The sequence below is a fragment of the Phodopus roborovskii genome, unplaced genomic scaffold (assembly GCF_943737965.1).
Source record: "Phodopus roborovskii unplaced genomic scaffold, PHOROB, whole genome shotgun sequence".
NCBI lineage: Eukaryota > Metazoa > Chordata > Mammalia > Rodentia > Cricetidae > Phodopus > Phodopus roborovskii.
Genome location: NW_026125052.1, coordinates 11,316 through 28,537, shown reverse-complemented (window position 1 = coordinate 28,537; position 17,222 = coordinate 11,316). Strand labels below are relative to the sequence as shown.

The 17,222-nt window shown below is 41.4% G+C and overlaps 1 pseudogene; it reads left to right on the top strand.

The window, feature by feature from the left end:
- The first annotated feature begins 500 nt into the window (after positions 1-500).
- On the top strand, positions 501-8,282 carry LOC127218273 (schlafen family member 13-like; annotated as a pseudogene).
- The last annotated feature ends 8,940 nt before the right edge of the window (positions 8,283-17,222 follow it).

The following is a 17,222-nucleotide window of genomic DNA, read 5'->3' as shown; positions in this document are numbered from 1 at the left end:
CTTTTGTTCATTTCCTACCTCTCCAGGTTTTCATGACCTTTTTTTTTTTTTTTTACATCTCCTGCTAGTATATTCTCTATTTACCCCAAAATGCACTGGGAATCTGTTCCAAGCTGTGAAATCTCATGCCGCGGGCACACCCTTGCATTAGCTGATCCCTCCTGCTCCTGTCACCTCAATGCTAATGTCTTCACTCTAACAATACCAGTGAATAGGTGACATTGTCTCCTCCCTGGGAAACATTAGTTAACTACAGTTTAATAGCCAAATTGATTCAGACACCTCTTTAATGTGTTTTTCCTTCCATAGCCTATACACATGTGATGGCAAGCTCTACTTTCATTCCTCCTCAAAACAATTTCTAAGATATTTTATTGCTTTGACAGGATCTATCCACTTAGACTAATTTTTTTCAGTAAGTAGATGAATGAATTGTGGGCATGAAGGAATTAATCTTAATAAAGGTAAAACAAGTGTTTGGATTGTTTGACTGTAGGACTAACATGGAGACAAATCCCTTCTTGGTGTCACAGTCTTACCCAGACTTGGTCATCCGTGTAAAAGGAGTGACTCTTGGGGAAGAAAACCGAAAGAAAATGGACTCAATGAAGAGAAAGCTGGAGAAGACAAGGATTGCAGTGGCTGCCTGTGCTCTGTTAAACTCTGGAGGCGGAGTGCTTGAGATACAAATGGCCAACAACACTGATCACCCTGTAGAGATGGGACTGGATTTGGAAGAGTCCTTGAGAGAGCTTCATCTACCCTTCTGATCTTCAGGTTTTCTTTGAGACCCAGCAACGCAGGGAACCAGTTTTACATTTTTGTTAAATCGTGGAGCTGCAGCCCTGAAGACAGTTTTGCTAAGCATCGCATTTGCAGTCAAAATTCTTTCCTTGTGGTATAGATGTGGAACTTCTGTGTTTACCATGAATTCAACAAAGGCATTCACATTTCTAAATGATAAGAAGAATGCCAAGTGTATCCTGTCTGACGCAGGAGCTCCACCCACTAAAATCCCCAGAGCTATGTATCAGAATAGCCTTGAATCACATCCTGCTTTTGAAATTTTCCAAAGTGAGAAACTTGAGTATGGTCAAAGCTTGCCTTTCCCTGAATCTATATCTATAGAGTTTAAACAATTCTCTACAAAATGTGTCCAAGACTATATAAAAAGTAAAATTCCAGAGTACATCTCTGCATTTGCAAACACCCGTGGAGGCTACCTTTTCATTGGAGTAGATGACAAAAGCAAGAAGGTCCTGGGATGCCCAAAAGACAATGTTGACCGAAGCTCTTTGGAAAGAGTGGTAAGTGAAGTGATATCCAAGTTGCCAGTTTTCCATTTTTCTTCATCTGAAGAAAAGGTGTCTCATAAGACCAGAGTCATAGATGTGTTTGACAAGGGGAACTTGCACGGTTATCTCTGTGTGATCAGAGTGGAGCCTTTCTGCTGTGCAGTGTTCTCCAAACCTCCCACTTCATGGATCGGGACAAGAAGAAAGGTATCTGCAGCCTGACCACCAAGGAATGGGTAGGCATGATGGTGGATGCTGGTCCAGGTAAGAGGGCAGACATCTTCCTTCTTTGTCCTTTCTGCCTCTTTTTAGTTCCTCTGTATCCTTCACACTCCAAAAATCTGAGTTCATTATACCAACTTTTTCTGTATCTTTATGCTTTTTTGGATACAAGAAATCTAAATGGCTAGAGAGATGGCTCAGAGGTTAAGAGCACTGGCTGCTCTTCCAGAGGTCATGAGTTCAATTCCCAGCCACCACATGGTGGCTCACAACCATCTATAATGAGATCTGGGTGCCCTTTCTTAAATAAATAAATAAATCTTTTTTTAAGAATTGAAAATTCTTAAAACATGAGTCACTTTTTCTTCTACCAAGTGGGTGTCAGAGATCGAACTCAGGCCATTAGGCCTGGAGGCAAGCACCTGTCTTAGTTAGACTTTCTACTTTGTGAAGAGACACCATGACTATGGCAACTCCTTTTTTTTTTTTTTTTTTTTTTCTTTTAGTTAGGGGAAGAGTGTGAACCCAGTCCCTCATTACCCAAATTATGCAGTCAAGTTTCCCAAATTTGGAGAAATCCCAGAGGTCAGCATATCCAGAGTGCAGTGGATAAGACTTGGACCACAACAGCAATTCTTATAAAGGAAAGCATGTAACTGGAGTGGCTAGCTTACAGTTCTCAAAAGTTCAGTCCTTATCATCATGGTGGGACATGGCAGCGTGCAGACAGACGTGGTGCTGGAGATGTAGCTGAGAGTCCTCCATCTTGCAGACAACAGGAAGTGACCTGAAAAACTGGGAAGTATTTTGAGCATATATAAGACCTCAAAGCCCGCTTCCACAGTGGCACACTTCCTTCAACAAGGTCACACCTCCCAATAGTGCCACTCCACTTGGGGGCCATTCTCTTTCCAACCACCATAGCACCCTCTGAACCATCTCACCAGTACCATGAAAACTGATTTCATGTTTACACACATATTATTTAAAATCCTCCACTGCAATTTGCTGGAACTCCATAATAATGATCACCTGGTGCCAAAGTTTAGCATGTTTCCAACTCTGGGAATCAGGAACCTGTACTAGATATGGTATATTTTGTTTGGACCCTATTGCTCCTTTTGCCAAGTCTTCTTTGGCTAATTAGTCTTTTGTGCTTCTATGTGAATTTCAGGATTTTTTTTTTCTTAGTTCTGTGAAAGACATCATTGGGATTTGATAGGATTTGTATGGACTCATTAGGACTGAGTTTAGTGACAGCCATTTTCATAGGAGGCTTTTTCTTCTGGTTTCTGCCTCAGTATTTTAAAGTTCCCACTGTAGAGGCCTCTTGCCTCCTTTGTTAGGTATGTTTCCAGGGATTTTTTGATGCAGTCATTAATGAGATGTTCCAGATCTGTTTATCAGCAAGTTTGTTATTGGTATATAGAAAAGCTGGTTTGACTACTACTGATACTTTGCTAAAAGTTATCAAATGTAAGAGCTCACTGTTAGTCTTTGAGATCTTTCCGTTTAGGATCAGATCATCTGCAGATGGGGATGATTGACTTCTTTTCTGTTCAGTTTGTACATGTGCCTTGAATAAAAGTGAGCCCTTGATTTTGGAGAAGGCAGTACTTTTAGTTATTTCTCACCTAGTATAAAGTAAGGCTTAGCTTTATCATGTTGGTGTCTATTCTTTCTGTTCCTGGTTTCTTCAGGGATTTTATCATGGAAGGATGTAAAATTTCAACACAGGGCTTTTTTTTTTTTTTTTTTTTTTTTTTGCATTTAATGAGATGATCTGTGATTTTTGTCCCTGATTCTAGTTATGTAACACATTGCCTTTATTAATTTGCCTATACAAGCCACCCTTGCCTCTGAATAAAACCAACTTGATCATGGCAGGTGATCTTTGCAGTGTTTGGTTAAGTTTGGTTTGCAGGTTCTTTATGAGTTTATCATGGAAACTGAGTGACTGATTTTTTGTTTTGTTTTGTTTTGTTTTTTGTGATTGTGCTACCAAGACAATAATACATCTTTATGGGGTGAATTAATAGTGTTTCTTCCCCTATTTCACAAACTAGTTTGAGGAACACTGCTATTAATTCATCAGTGACGGTCTAGTAGAAGTCAACAATAAATCCATCCAGTTCTGGGCTTCTTTCTTTGCTGGCCTTCACTTCATCTTCCTTGTGTGTTGGCACAGATGGGATGCTGTACTTCTGCCTCAACTCTTTGCAAAGAGACACCACCATCTTCTGCAAGTGTGAGAAGCTGCATCGAAATGAAAGGGGTTTGGCTTCATGTTGGCAGCTGCCACTTCAGTGATCTTGATTTAGTTTGAGTAGTTGTTATGTGTCCAGGGTTTCTCCTCTGACTCAGAACCCTCATTTTCTCACCTGTTTAGAATATAGGTTTCCCTGATGATCCCTAGATTTTATTGATGCCTATTATAATGTTATCTCTTCTTTCTTTAGTTGGTTTAGCTAAGGGTTTATCAACCCTATCTATGTTTTGAAAGGTCTGTTTTACTCATTCTTTTTCATTTCTACTTCATTGATTTCTACCCTGCTGATTATTATTTCTTGCCATCTGCTAATCTGGAGCTTGGATTGTTCTTATTTTTGTTGGATTCTTTCTGAGTTGAAATTCCATGATTTTTTTACTTGAGGTGGCTGTGGCTTTTCCATGTAATGGCTCATAGGGAATAAGCTCCCCTATTAGACATGCCCTTTTGATATGTTCCAAATGTTCCTATAACTGCGGCTTTCGTTTTCATTTGGTTATGTGAATGTTTTAAGTTCCTGATTTCATCAATGACATTCGGTTTAGAGTTTAGAGTTTTTATTTCATTTTGGTCTAATGAAAAACAAGATTTTTTTCTTCTTTTTTTTGACTTTTTGACTTTTGGTGTTTCAAGACAGAGATTTCTCTCGCATATCTCTGGCAGTCCTGGAACTTGCTCTGTAAACCAGGCTGGCCTCAAACTCACTAGAGATCTGCCTGCCTCTCCTCCCAGTTAGTGCTCTCCACCTCTACGCCAACTCTCCAGCCCCAAGCTTCATTTTCTGAGTCTAGCCTCCTACTACCTGAACTTTTTGGCATGTCAGTGGCCAGTCTGTCCTTGCCCCATGCTTACCTTTCACAGCTGTCTCCTAGCCTGAACTATGGCAGGCTGATCTGAGCTTGTTTTTTGCTATCAGGACCTCTGGTAGCTCAGTTCCAAACAGTGTGTGTTCTCTCTCCAGTTGGCACCCAGTGAAGTGACAAAGTGAACCTCCTCTCTGCTGCTACCCATGATGTCAGAGGAGTCACTGTGTCCCCAGAGCCTTCAATTGGATTTTTTGTCATACAGATGGGACTTCGGTCTCTCTATCAGGGCTGCTTATATTGCTGATATTACCTTCTCGCATCAAGCTTTAACTTCTTTGTAGTTTGTGATGTTCTTCCAATCCCCCCCCCCCCCGCAATAGAGCCTATGCTTTGTTATTCTGATGGGTTTCATTCACTGTGCCACACAGAGGCAGCTTCCAATCAGACATCTGGGTCTCCATAACCTATGTGAAGATTTTGAGAGTCAGCTGAATCTCTCCAACAGCCCCCACACTGCAGACCAGTGTATTTTCCTAAGAAAGGACTGGAGCACAAAGTCAATCTCCAAAAGCATTTATTTCCAGGTATGAACAGCTAGTGTTTCCATTAAGAGAAAGAACATCACCAAGCTTATGCTGTACCAGTGCTGCAAATCTCTCTTGAAGTCATCTAGCACGTAACTAGCAAAATCTGATATTAAATATGTAGAGGTCAAGGACCCCACCAGGAGTTTGGGGCAGGCAGCCGTCTGTCCCCCTTGAGCATGCGCATTTGAGTTAGCTTCTCAAGGTTTCAGAACTCACCTAAACCAGTACAGCCATAGCCAAAGCCTTAACTGGGAGCACAATGATATAGTTGACCTTTTCAGTCAGCTTCTGAGGGTCAGAGGAAAGAACACAAGCAGGCATTCACATGGTGGAATAGGAGGGCAGTGAATCTGGTCTTGGTACGAAATAATAATTTCAGATGATAGATGATGTCAGCCTTTAGCTCTGACTATATGTGAGATCTGTTTCATCAGATAGTGATACGAGACATCCTGTGGATATATAAACATGTATGAAGGCCCAGATAATTAATGTGTTAAGATGGTCTAAGGTCCGTTTTCAAAGTTAGTTTACCTGAACTCTTTTCACTTTTTAGCTTATCAGAAATGCTTTTAAACCCCACAAAGGAATCTGCACAGATTTTTTATTTTTTGCACTTCCTTAGGCTTAATAAATTCCAATTTTGTTGGCAGAGACTTTTCTGTAAGATAATGGGAAAGCCACATCATTCCATCAGCCTGGTGAGATAGGAGTTAAAAAGGGGATATATATTCTGCACATATATTCTGCACATAGGAGCTTAGTTCACTTTTTTATTTTAAAATGTTTTATAACTTTAATTTTTATTGAAAACAGATGTTTTGCATACAACATGTTCTGACCACAGCTTCCCCTTCCTCCAGCTCCTTCCAGATCCTTGACACCTCCCCACCCACTCAAATCAACAATCTTTCCCCTCTCTCTCATTATAAAACAAGTGGCTAACTAAAACAAACAAAACCAGAATAGGAAAAAACAAACAGAAAAGAAAGAAAGAGAACCAAACAAAAAGAACAAGAAACACAAACAGAGCAGACACACACACACACACTCTCTCTCTCTCTCTCTCTCTCTCACACACACACACACACACACACACACACACACACACACACCCAAGAACACAAAATCAAAAACTATAGTAAATAAGCAAAGGGCCTGTAAGGTAAGAAATATAACCAGACAAAGCGTATGATGGGGGAAACTCCAAAAATACCATTGAGTTTGTTTTGTGTTGGCCATCTACTTAATTTTCTGTTTTAAACATGTGAGTCATACAGAACGATGCAAACACTTATTTGAAATCTTGTCTATTCTTTCCATGTCCAGTGTCACCAGGATATTTGACATACACTCCTGAATCCCTTTGGAAGAAGCTGTGCTCACAGAATAAGGGACTAAAGAACTTAATAAGTCAGCAAATGCGCTCTGTCCACTGTGGTCTGCTGATCCTCTCTAGGAGCTGGGCTGTGGACCTAGACTTGGAGGAGAAGCAGGGAGTCATCTGTGATGCTCTGCTGATTGCAGAGGAGACCACCCCAACCCCTCTATACCATTCTTGAGCAGCAGGATGAGGGGGGACAAGACTACTGTACCCGTACTGCCTTTGCTCTCAAGCAGAAGCTAGTGAACACTGGTGGCTACACTGGGAAGGTGTGTGTCATGACCAAGGTTCTCTGCCTGAGTTCCAAGAGCATTGTAGACACTAGTAGGGTGTCAGCCCCATCCATAGATTACCCACACTCCTATAACCTTGCAAATACCCGGGAAATGGAGACCTTGCTGCAGGCCCTTGTGATTGTCTTGCTCAACTTCAGATCTTTCTTGAGTGACCAGCTTGGCTGTGAAATTTTGAATCTTCTTACAGTCCAACAATATGAGATAATCTCAAAAATCTCCACAAACACAAGAAACTATTTGTGCATGGCTTGCCTGGGTCAGGGAAGACAGTCATGGCCATGAAGATCATGGAAAAGATCAAAAACACATTCCGCTGTGAAGAAAATAGCATTCTCTCACATCTGTGAAAATCAGCTTTTGAGGGACTTGATCAGGTAAGTGTTTGGATCTTATGTCTGTGTGTTATCAATCTGTTTGAATTTTTCTTAGTTACCCTGATTCTTGGAAATTAGCAGTGCTTTGTGTTGCTGGGCATGTGATGAGAAATACCTAATGACTTTTTCACTGTTACAGGACAAAAAATATTTGTCAGGCAGTGACCCGGAAACTTTTCATGAAAGATGAGCTTGAGACAAACATGATCCAACACATCATTGTTGATGAAGCCCAGAATTTCCGTACTGAAGATGGGAACTGGTATAAGAAGGCAAGTGCCATCACTCAAAGAGATAAAAGGCATCCTGGAATTTTCTGGATCTTTCTGGACTATTTTCAGACCAGCCACACTCATAGGGAGTGGCCTGCCATGTTACTCACGACAGAAACATAAGGAGGAACTCACAAGAGTGGTACGCAATGCAGATAGAATAGCTGAGTTCTTACAAGAGGAATTACAGAAAATCAGAAATAACCCTCCACCCAGGATCTCTGCTGAGTCTCTGGAGCTACTCAATGAGTTTACCTGGGCTAATGGCATCTCAGGCAGCTTTAAGTGCAAATACTTGAGCTTGAAAGAAATGGTGAGCTATGTAGCAAATGAGTGCAATTGTTTCCTGAGGAATGGCTATTCTCCCCATGATATTGCTGTACTCTTCAGCACGGAAGAGGAAAAGGATAAATATAAAGATAACTTCCTGAGTGAAATGAGGAAGAGAAGAGTGTCTCAGATGGATGATGCGTCTGTCTATCCTCCTGGCATGTTTGACAGCATCCGTCGGTTCTCCGGCCTGGAAAGAAGCATCGTGTTTGGTATTGATCCCCATGCAGTTGAGCGGGACATTTCCAGCAACCTATTGCTCTGCTTGGCTTCCAGAGCAAGGAAACATCTGTATATTCTGAGGTTTCCTGGTCGTTCTACCCCATCAGTGTAACTCAGTAGCTTGAATGGGATGCTTAAGGTCCTAGGTTCATTCACTGGTGATAGGAAAGCAAAACCTAGTTGAAGCCATTCAGTACAAGAAGACAGATACAGATACAACAAAACTCTTGTCTTGTAGTTTCAGAAAAATGCTGACAAAAAGATCACCTTTGGACACTGAAACTAACCGTGGACCTGATGCTGAAAACAAAAGTTGAAGAAAAGAGGGGCAAAACAATGTGCACATGACATGGTTAGATAAAAAACAGTGCAATATAGTAAGCTGTATCTTATTTTTAAGACAGACTTCCATTTTTAATTGGTAAATACATTTATGAAAATTAAATGTATTTGCAAGGATAAAGATAAAAGCTGTCCCTGACCTCCTACCAGCTGCAACACCCAGGAGAGCAGGCCCTACACCTGGCCAGCGCAGCACAATACAGCCAACCTGTTAGTGCAGATATGGGTGAGCCAGCCCCAAAATTGTGAGCATGGGAGAGCTGTCCCCATTTCCAATCTTGAAGACCATCCCTGCAGCTGGCCAGGCCCACACCCAAGGTTATGATGTGGCCCACCCCCATCATCCACTTCATCTATGATCTCCTGGAGCACATGAAGGAACCTGACCCACAAACACAAAGCTGCAGGATCTCCACAACACAGGGTGCCGGAGGGTTGCCCAGGAAGAGTCCTAGTGGGGGCTCAGCATTGAACATGTAGTGAAGACCAGCGGCCTTGAACCAGACCAATGAATGACTCTGCAAGGAACACTTGCAAGTAGAGATGTATGGACAAAGGGGTATATAGCACGATTTGTTGGGTCACACTGCAGCTTCCATGGTGAGATTCCTTTTTTTTCTCTTCAATTTTGTTTTATTTGGGGAGAGGGTGCATGGCGGGGGGGGGGGGGGGAAGGGCAGATGTGAAGGGACAGGGAATAAATGGAATTAAGATACATGATGGGAAAACACATAGAATAAAAAAAAATAGAAACTAAAAACATAATACTATTAAGTAGTAGTGGATAGTCTGGCCCTTGTTTCCATCTAAGTACTGGCTTTCCTGCAGCCTCGAAGGCACCTGGTGCTAAGAGGCCAATGGAAGGATAGATACACTGCGCTTGAATTCTGCAGTGTGTCTGCAGGTCTGTTCTTTGTAATGCTCCAGATTTGTTGATGTTGTTGTTGTTTTGTTTTATTTTTAAGAAAAAAAAGAAAAAAACCCAGTCAGATCAGTTCTTGAAATAATTCCATTCAAAGACAAAGAGACAGAAAGAAGCAAAGAATAAAGGGAGGGGAAAATAAATCACACAAGATGAAACCCTGCCCCCAAATGGGAGGAAACCCAGAAAATAAGGAAGAGCCAGAGGAGGAGGGAGAACCAGAAGAGGAGGGAAAATCTGAAGAAGCTCCTAGGGAAAGGTTGATTCAAACTCTGCAGGAGTGGAGAGCAGTCAGACAGCAGGCATTGGAGCAGTGGGGATGTTCTTAGGTAATGGATGATACAAGAGATAAGGAGAAGCAAAGGTAAAGTGATGCTTTGGAAGGCTGGTCAAGGACATCCTTTCCCGATTTCATGTAATCTGCCTTGATTTCCATTTTACCTGATATTATCATAGTATGGTAGTTTGAGTATAATTGGTCCCCATAACCTCAAAGGGTGTGGCACTGTTGGGAGGTATGGCTTTGTCAGAGTGGGTATGACCTTGTTGGAGGAACTGTGTCACTGTGGGGGCAGACTTTGAAGTTTTCTATGCACAGGATACCACCCAGAGTCCTAGTCAACTTCCTGTTGTCTGCAAGATGTGGGAGCTCTTCTTCCAGAACCACATCTACCTGCAATCCACCATGCTCCCCATAACGATGGTAATGGACTGAACCTCTGAAACTATAAGCTTGTGTCACCTCAGTTAAATGTTTCCTTATAAGAGTTGTCATGGTCATGGTGTCACTTCACAACAATAAAAATTCAAACTAAGACACATGGCAATATAGCTTTCTTTTTATCAGCATTTTCATGGTCTACATTTGCTCATCTTCCTACCTTGAATCTGCTGCTGTTGGTGATTTCAGATATAGTTCTTCTTTGTACCTTAGTATTCACTGTATTTGGAATCAATCTACAAGTTTCTGGCTTTTATTTAATAAGAGTGCTTTTATTAATGTGTAGAAACAGGGAGTTTCTGATAGGGTTCAAAGAAAGAAAAGGTTACAAAGGAGTTTGAGAATATTGTAGTTTTGAAAGACAAAACTTTCACATAAACTTGTGAAAGACAGAAGAATCCAGCCTCATTAGTTGAATTGTAAATGACATTTTCTGCTTTTTTTGTTTGGTTGGTTTTTTTGTTTAGTTTAGTTTAGTTTTGTTTTTCAAGACAGGGTTTCTCTATATAGCCCTGGCTGTCCTGGAACCTTGCTTTTTTTGAACCTTGCTCTGTAGACCAGGCTGGCCTTGCCTCTGAGCGCTGGGGTTAAATGTGTACCACCACTATATGGCTGACGTTTCAAAGGTTCTCACCAAACCTTTGAATGATTGGAATAATAGATATTTCACAGGGTCAGTATGAGGCAGTTCAGGAATGTGGATCATTCTTGCAAATTGCTCCCTACCTAGGGGAGATAAAGCAACACCCTGGATTTCCCAGGATTGTTGGGAAAGGAGAGGAGAAGGTAGAGCTGGATACCACAACAGTAGGAGCTACAGCTTCAGTTCCAATAAAAGCCCACAGGTCCAGATGGATCCAATGTGGCAGTGAAGCCAAGAAACCTTCTTCCCAAAGAATGAGCTCAGTCAAATCTCAGAGAAGAGGGAGGAGACAAAGAAAAAGCACCTCCAAAACCCAGGAGGCAGCACTCTCCCATCCCAGGCTTCAGCTCCAAACCCAAAGTCGAGATTGGAATTCTGTCTGCACCTCGGTTTTTCTTCAGTGATGATGGCCTGTGAGCTGGCCCTCCAGAACACTCACATTCCTGGGGAAGGGGTAGTGGCAGCCCTGCCCCCCAACCCTCACTCCTGGCCAAGGGCAAGTCAGACCTGGGCTGACCAGCAGCCTGCCAGTATGCCAAATGGCAATAAATCGGCTGAAGTGATCGGGCTAAGGCCTGAATAAACTCAGACATAAATTCCTTACGGAATTAGGGTGTGACTGCCATAAGCAAGGCAGGCACTCTCGCGATAGACTAGAACAATAGTATAGTATATCTATTTTCAGCCAAAACTTTGTGTGATTCTAGTTGAACAGCCCAAAAGTCTTCCTGTCCATCACACCAGTATGGCATGTGTGATAAATGCACCCAAAAGTATGACTAACAACTTTTCTTTTTAAATTATGTCCTTAAAATAAACATGTTTTAGGTATCTACTCCTTAACTAAACATGCTCAGGAGTAGGCCCTGTGATGGTTTGAGTGAGAATGGCCCCCATTGGCTCATGTATTTGAATGTTTGGTCTGCAGTTGGTAGAACTGTTTGGGACAGATTAGCAAATGTGGCCCTGGATGCCTTTTAATCCGAGCATTTGGGAGGCTGAGGCAGATGAATCTCTGAATTCAAGGCCAGTTTGGTCTACAGAGAAAGTTCCAGGATGGCCAAGGCTACACAGAGAAAACTATCTCAAAAAAAGAAAAAAAAGAAGAAGAAAAGCACATGCCATTCTCAGCTCTGCCTCATGCTTGTGGATCAAGATATAAGCTCTGCGCTCCAGCACCATGTGCTAACCCCACTGGGTGAGAATAAGACCACTTGCCACAATTTCAAGCCAAATTTAAAGCAAGGTCCATGGATACAGTCCGTGTTCATTCCTGGTATTCCCAGAGGATGGCCCAGAATTACATTAGTCAGAGGTTTATAAAGCAAAACACACAAGTCTATGTACATCACACTTTCTTCCAATCAGGGACAAGCACATATCCTGATGTACTCCTGCCTACATACCTCCTGCCTGCATGTAATCAAGCACACATGTTGGAAATTGGTGCACCCATGCTTGTTTACAGAAGTGAAAACATTACACTTATTATCTTACATGAACCCCAGCATTCCATCTGTCCTTGGATGAGTGGAACTTACAGGTTAGAGGCATTTTTTTTTCTTTCTATTTATCATGTCCTAAGCACAGTAATTTAAACTTAAAACATAACTTTAGCCATCACACCCTCCCAACCCCAAGTTGTGTCCTGAGTCAGAATCCTTCGGACTCTGTGGTGGGTACCTGGTTTATATTGGGATGTAATAATCATCAGCTTAATGGTACCTAGGTGGGGATTTATGTATATAGTTGAGGCATTAATGATGCAAGGGCCAATAACAATCAGCAGAAACAGAAGAGCCAAAGGCCCCTGCGATGGCTGACGTCAAGTCACTATCTAAGAGGAGCCTGGAAATCAGAATGAGAACCAGAGAACCAGTCATTTATTTCATTTATTTTCCCCTGTTTTGCATATTTTTAATACAACCAGATTATCTCTAATTATTCCTGAGTGGTTTGCATAGAAACGATTTTTTTTTCCAACAGGCAGTGGTGGCATGCGCCTTTAATCCCAGCACTCAGAAGGCAGAGGCAGGCAGATCTTTGGAGTTCAAGGCCAGGCCTGGTCTATAAAGCTACACAGAGACACAGACAAACCCTGTCTTGAAAATCAAAAAAAGAAAAGAAAAAACTTCTTTCTTAAAGCCATATGATAACCCCTTTCTTTTACATAAGGGGAGTAGACTGGGTGCCCTATCATGTTATAAAACTATTTCAGCAAATGAACCTACCTGTTGATAGATCTGGGTCTATTTGGTTTCAATAGGTACCATTTCTGGAATGCCAATAGGCATTATAGGTAGCCATTTTGCCCCCATGCCAGGAAGTTTCCTTCTGAAGTAACACTCCATCCTTTTTGTTGAGGACAAGTAGCAACATATTCTCTTCTGTAACTGGTTCCTGCTAACATTAAGATGTCATTGTCAGGGCCCAGGGAGGCTGGAAATTTAGCCAAAAAGCCAGGAGAGGATTCAGGTGATGGAGCATTCAGGGAATGGGCATTCATCAGAAGCATCTGCTTCACTGACCCAGCTGAAGAGGCAGGGAGCAATCACATCAGCTTTCAGCAAGTCCAGGGTCATCTGGAGCAGTTTGTAGTCAACAGCAGATTCCTGGATGGTGTCTGTCAGGCAAGTGCAAACTTGCTGGGACAGATATAGACCAGGGACAGAAGTTAAAGTTTAGGAACTTGAAGGAGATCTTGCATTTGTAACTTTCAAGCTCATGTTCCTGGTAGCTAGGGAAGGAAAGGAGTCCCCAAGACCAGGGAGAGAAACAGCAAAATCCCACAGTCAGGGAATAAACAGGTGGGGAAACTTGAGACTGTTGACTGACAAAAGTACTTATCCGGAGCCCATTTGACCTCTAAGAGGTTGGATCCAAGTCTTACAACTCCCTCAATTCCCTGAAGCTTACATGGATTTTTTGGTTACAAAAATAGATAAAAGGTTTTAGATGGTCAGGTGGTGTAGGCACATACCTTTAATCCCAGCACTTGGAAGGCAGAGGCAGGCAAATCTCAGTGAGTCCAAAGCCAGCCTGGTCTACAAGTAAGTTCCAGGACAGCTAGGACCGTTACACAGAGAAACCCTCTCTGAAAAATTTTTTTAGATATATTAGCATCACCACTGTTTGTAGTCTGTACTGAAATACACATTGTAGAAAAAACAGCTAACAGGTATCTGTAAAACAGCTCGAGTAGACTCACACCTTGGAATCATTAAAAAAAAGAGAGAGAGAGAAATAAAAATGAAGGAAAAAAAAAAAGCTATGGCTTTGTGTTAAGAAACATGAACACTCTTTTCTCTGTGTAGAGAGCCGAAGATATGGATTGGACAGAGATGTTTTTAGCCTGATTAGAAGCACCTCAAGTCTATACTTAGAAGACAACAAAAGGAAATTTGGAGTTTTGAGCTTGTGACTAATAATAGCAGTTATTGCTTTTACCAGCATATCAGAACACTGTTGAGGATGTTAAAACTCTGAATGTTTGAAATATTAGTATAACCATATAGCATAGAGAGGGAAAGAAATCTGAAGCATTTTCATTTTCATACACCTTAGATCTTTGAAACTTAGTTAGGCTTTCACAGCCTCAGACCTTTAAACACTCTAGAACATGTTCTCAGAGCATCAGAACTTATGTAAACTTGAAACCTTTTTTATCCAGTTGCCATGAGACACAGGTGGTTGATTACTGAGAACGGTCATTTACAAAGCAAGTTCCTTTACATAAAGGAATAGTGAAAAGTTAATCTGAAACCTGTTTATCCTTTAATATGAATTCTGTAAGTTTGCCTTCTTCATCAGGAAACCTAACAGTTGTAGAAAAGCAAGGCCTGATCTCCATTTATGATATGAACTGCCCGGGGCAGCTGCAACCTGGGTGGGTGCCTTCTGCTGCCAAACTGATGAAGCCACAGTTAGCCATCAACACCATCAGAGATCTGAGAAGGATACATTATAGCAGGGCCTCTGTATTGACTAAAATGACAGAGACTTACCAGCTAACAGGACTATTACCCTAGTAGACTGCCGTGGTCTGGATGGCTTTGTTGTGGTTCGGAGGTCTTTGGCTATTAAACAGGACAGCAGTACATCTTCAAGTGCTGCACAGGACACCACAGGCCTTCAGCTGATGGACCCAGAGGGCCTGAGATTCTCCTATGGATGAAGAACTCGGGAAAATAGGCCTTCCTTGACTTAAGCAGAGTGGGACAGTCAACCCAGCAATGTCCACAGTTTCTGCAGGACCCTGGAAGCAGGTGAGGCATGGAGAAGTTTCTTCCCAGTGGTTAGCATCGCCACAATCCAGGTCTGTGCTCCATCTGTCTTCTTTGAAGACCTTAGGGTTGCCTCTAGGCATTTCTGTCTGCCACAGGAGGTTTTGTTTTGTTTTGTTTTTCCCATTAAACATGTCATATTCAACAGATCTCTGAAAAAGGTTTTGAGGGCCATCTATTTTTGCCAGATTTTAAGTAAACTTTGTTTTTAGCTACTTGCTTTAGTCTTAACCTTGAAAACACATACAGGAGGCTAAATAAAACTTATTCCTGTAAACAAATTACATTTGCACTTAGCATGACTACAGTTATAGTTCTGTGCACATTAAAGAATTTGATAATTTATAAGGTGACTGACTTGCTTGTCATAATAATCTTTAACAGTTCACAGTTAAGTTAATGGCCTTTATAAGATTAGTATTTGCATTTTTATCCCTGTTAGGTTTAGCCTAAAAAAAAAATAACAATTTTGAATTGAAGCTCTTTTTGTATGAAAGCAAGACTTTAATTCATACATATAGTTCATAAGGAGACTGGCAACTTTACTTTTCCTGTTCCTTTCATGGTGCACTATTACAGAATATAACTGTTTCTTGTATGACTCAGCTTATCAAAATAGCTAAAGCTACTAAAGTAGAAAAGTCAAGGATGCTAGACACATAATCTGAAGTCAGGTTCTGTTAGCCTGAATAGACCTTTGGGAAGGAGAGACATTCTATAGGCTCTTGGCCATATGCTTAGGTCATTGTCTTGCTGCATCATAAGGCAGGAATATCCCCGTTTCTAGTGTTTAGTGTTTGATGCTCATAGCTGTGGCCCTAACTCTTTAGCCTTTTATCTTTTTAGGTTACACATTAATAAAGACACCATAATATAAAACATTTATAAATATATAATGTGCCATAGTCTTAATACATTTTCAAAATCCAGGTTTTTTTTTTTTTTTTTTTTGTTTGTTTAAATTTCTTAAAGACTCTCAAAATTTCCTTTCTAAAAAGAGCTTAAAATTTCTCGACTGTGTGTTCCTAGCAATATTAAAGAATAAGCAGCTGTTTTACTTCAAGAGGGAAGAAGTAGGGCACAGCAACAGTCTGGACAAGGCAAAACCACGCTCCAGCAGTGCAAGCAGCTCCATGTTCAACATCTGGGATTCATTCACAATGCTCTGGGCTTCCCCCAGGAGCTCAGGTCATCTCTCTGGTTACACCCTTAGCAGTATGGCCAGCCTGTCTTCTGTGCCCCAGCTAGTTCCATCTCATTCTGGCTGTTGTTTCTGGTAACCATCACATGGCACTGGCATCTCCAAATCTACTGGGGTCCCTCTGGAACTTTCTTTAGAACTCAAGCCCCGCCACATAGTACCAAGTCTCAGTTGCTCTAATTGGCCCCCTTATGCCTTTAAAACTAATACTACCTGGGTGACTTTTGCATTACAAGTTTGGCTGCCAGCACAAGGTACATTCTTGTGTCTGAACACATGCAGAAGGAGCTTTAGACTTTATTACAAGGGTTGTTTTTAAATCCCATCTTTCATGAACCTTGTTTTTATGACTTTGTTTTCAGGACAAAATTATACAAAAATCCATCATAATCCAAAATATCTTGGAGACCTGTTGCTACCTCTTGGTAGGTTTATGCCACGTGGTCACCTTTAATCAAGATGGTGGTGAAGTCACATGGTATCCAAACCACTCCAGCCCTAGCAATCATGTCTGCCAGCCATGTGGCTGCCTCCATCCCAATGGGGGTAGCAGCTGTGATGGGGGCAAGCCACATGTTGTTTATATCCCAAGATCCTTTAAGATTACCCATGTATAGATTTTTAACTACCAACCCCCTGTGTTAACAAGTTTTAAGTTCATTTTTTTTGTCACATAATTTACAGCTTCAACCTTACCCAGTAAACTTACAAAGTTTGAGGTACAGAAAATTCATATAATAGGCTTACAAATCTTGAGATAAGATTTATGTCTTAACAAAAGTTTTAGGCAGTTAAATAAAACCAATAGTCTAATTTCTTTTACTGTTTTCTGCTTCCTTTTCCCAGTCACAAAAGCAGGTAAGTCACCTGACATAGGACAGACAAGAGACCTTTAAATAAGCATGCTTGGGTCTGGAGAAGGAAGTCATAACCCAACTCCAGAGCCAGCTTTTCAATAAAGTAGAACAGCATAAAACAACTTTAATATTCTCCACACCCAAAAAAATTAAATCCCTGCTAAACTGAATCCACTGGCCAGAAAGCTCAGAGATA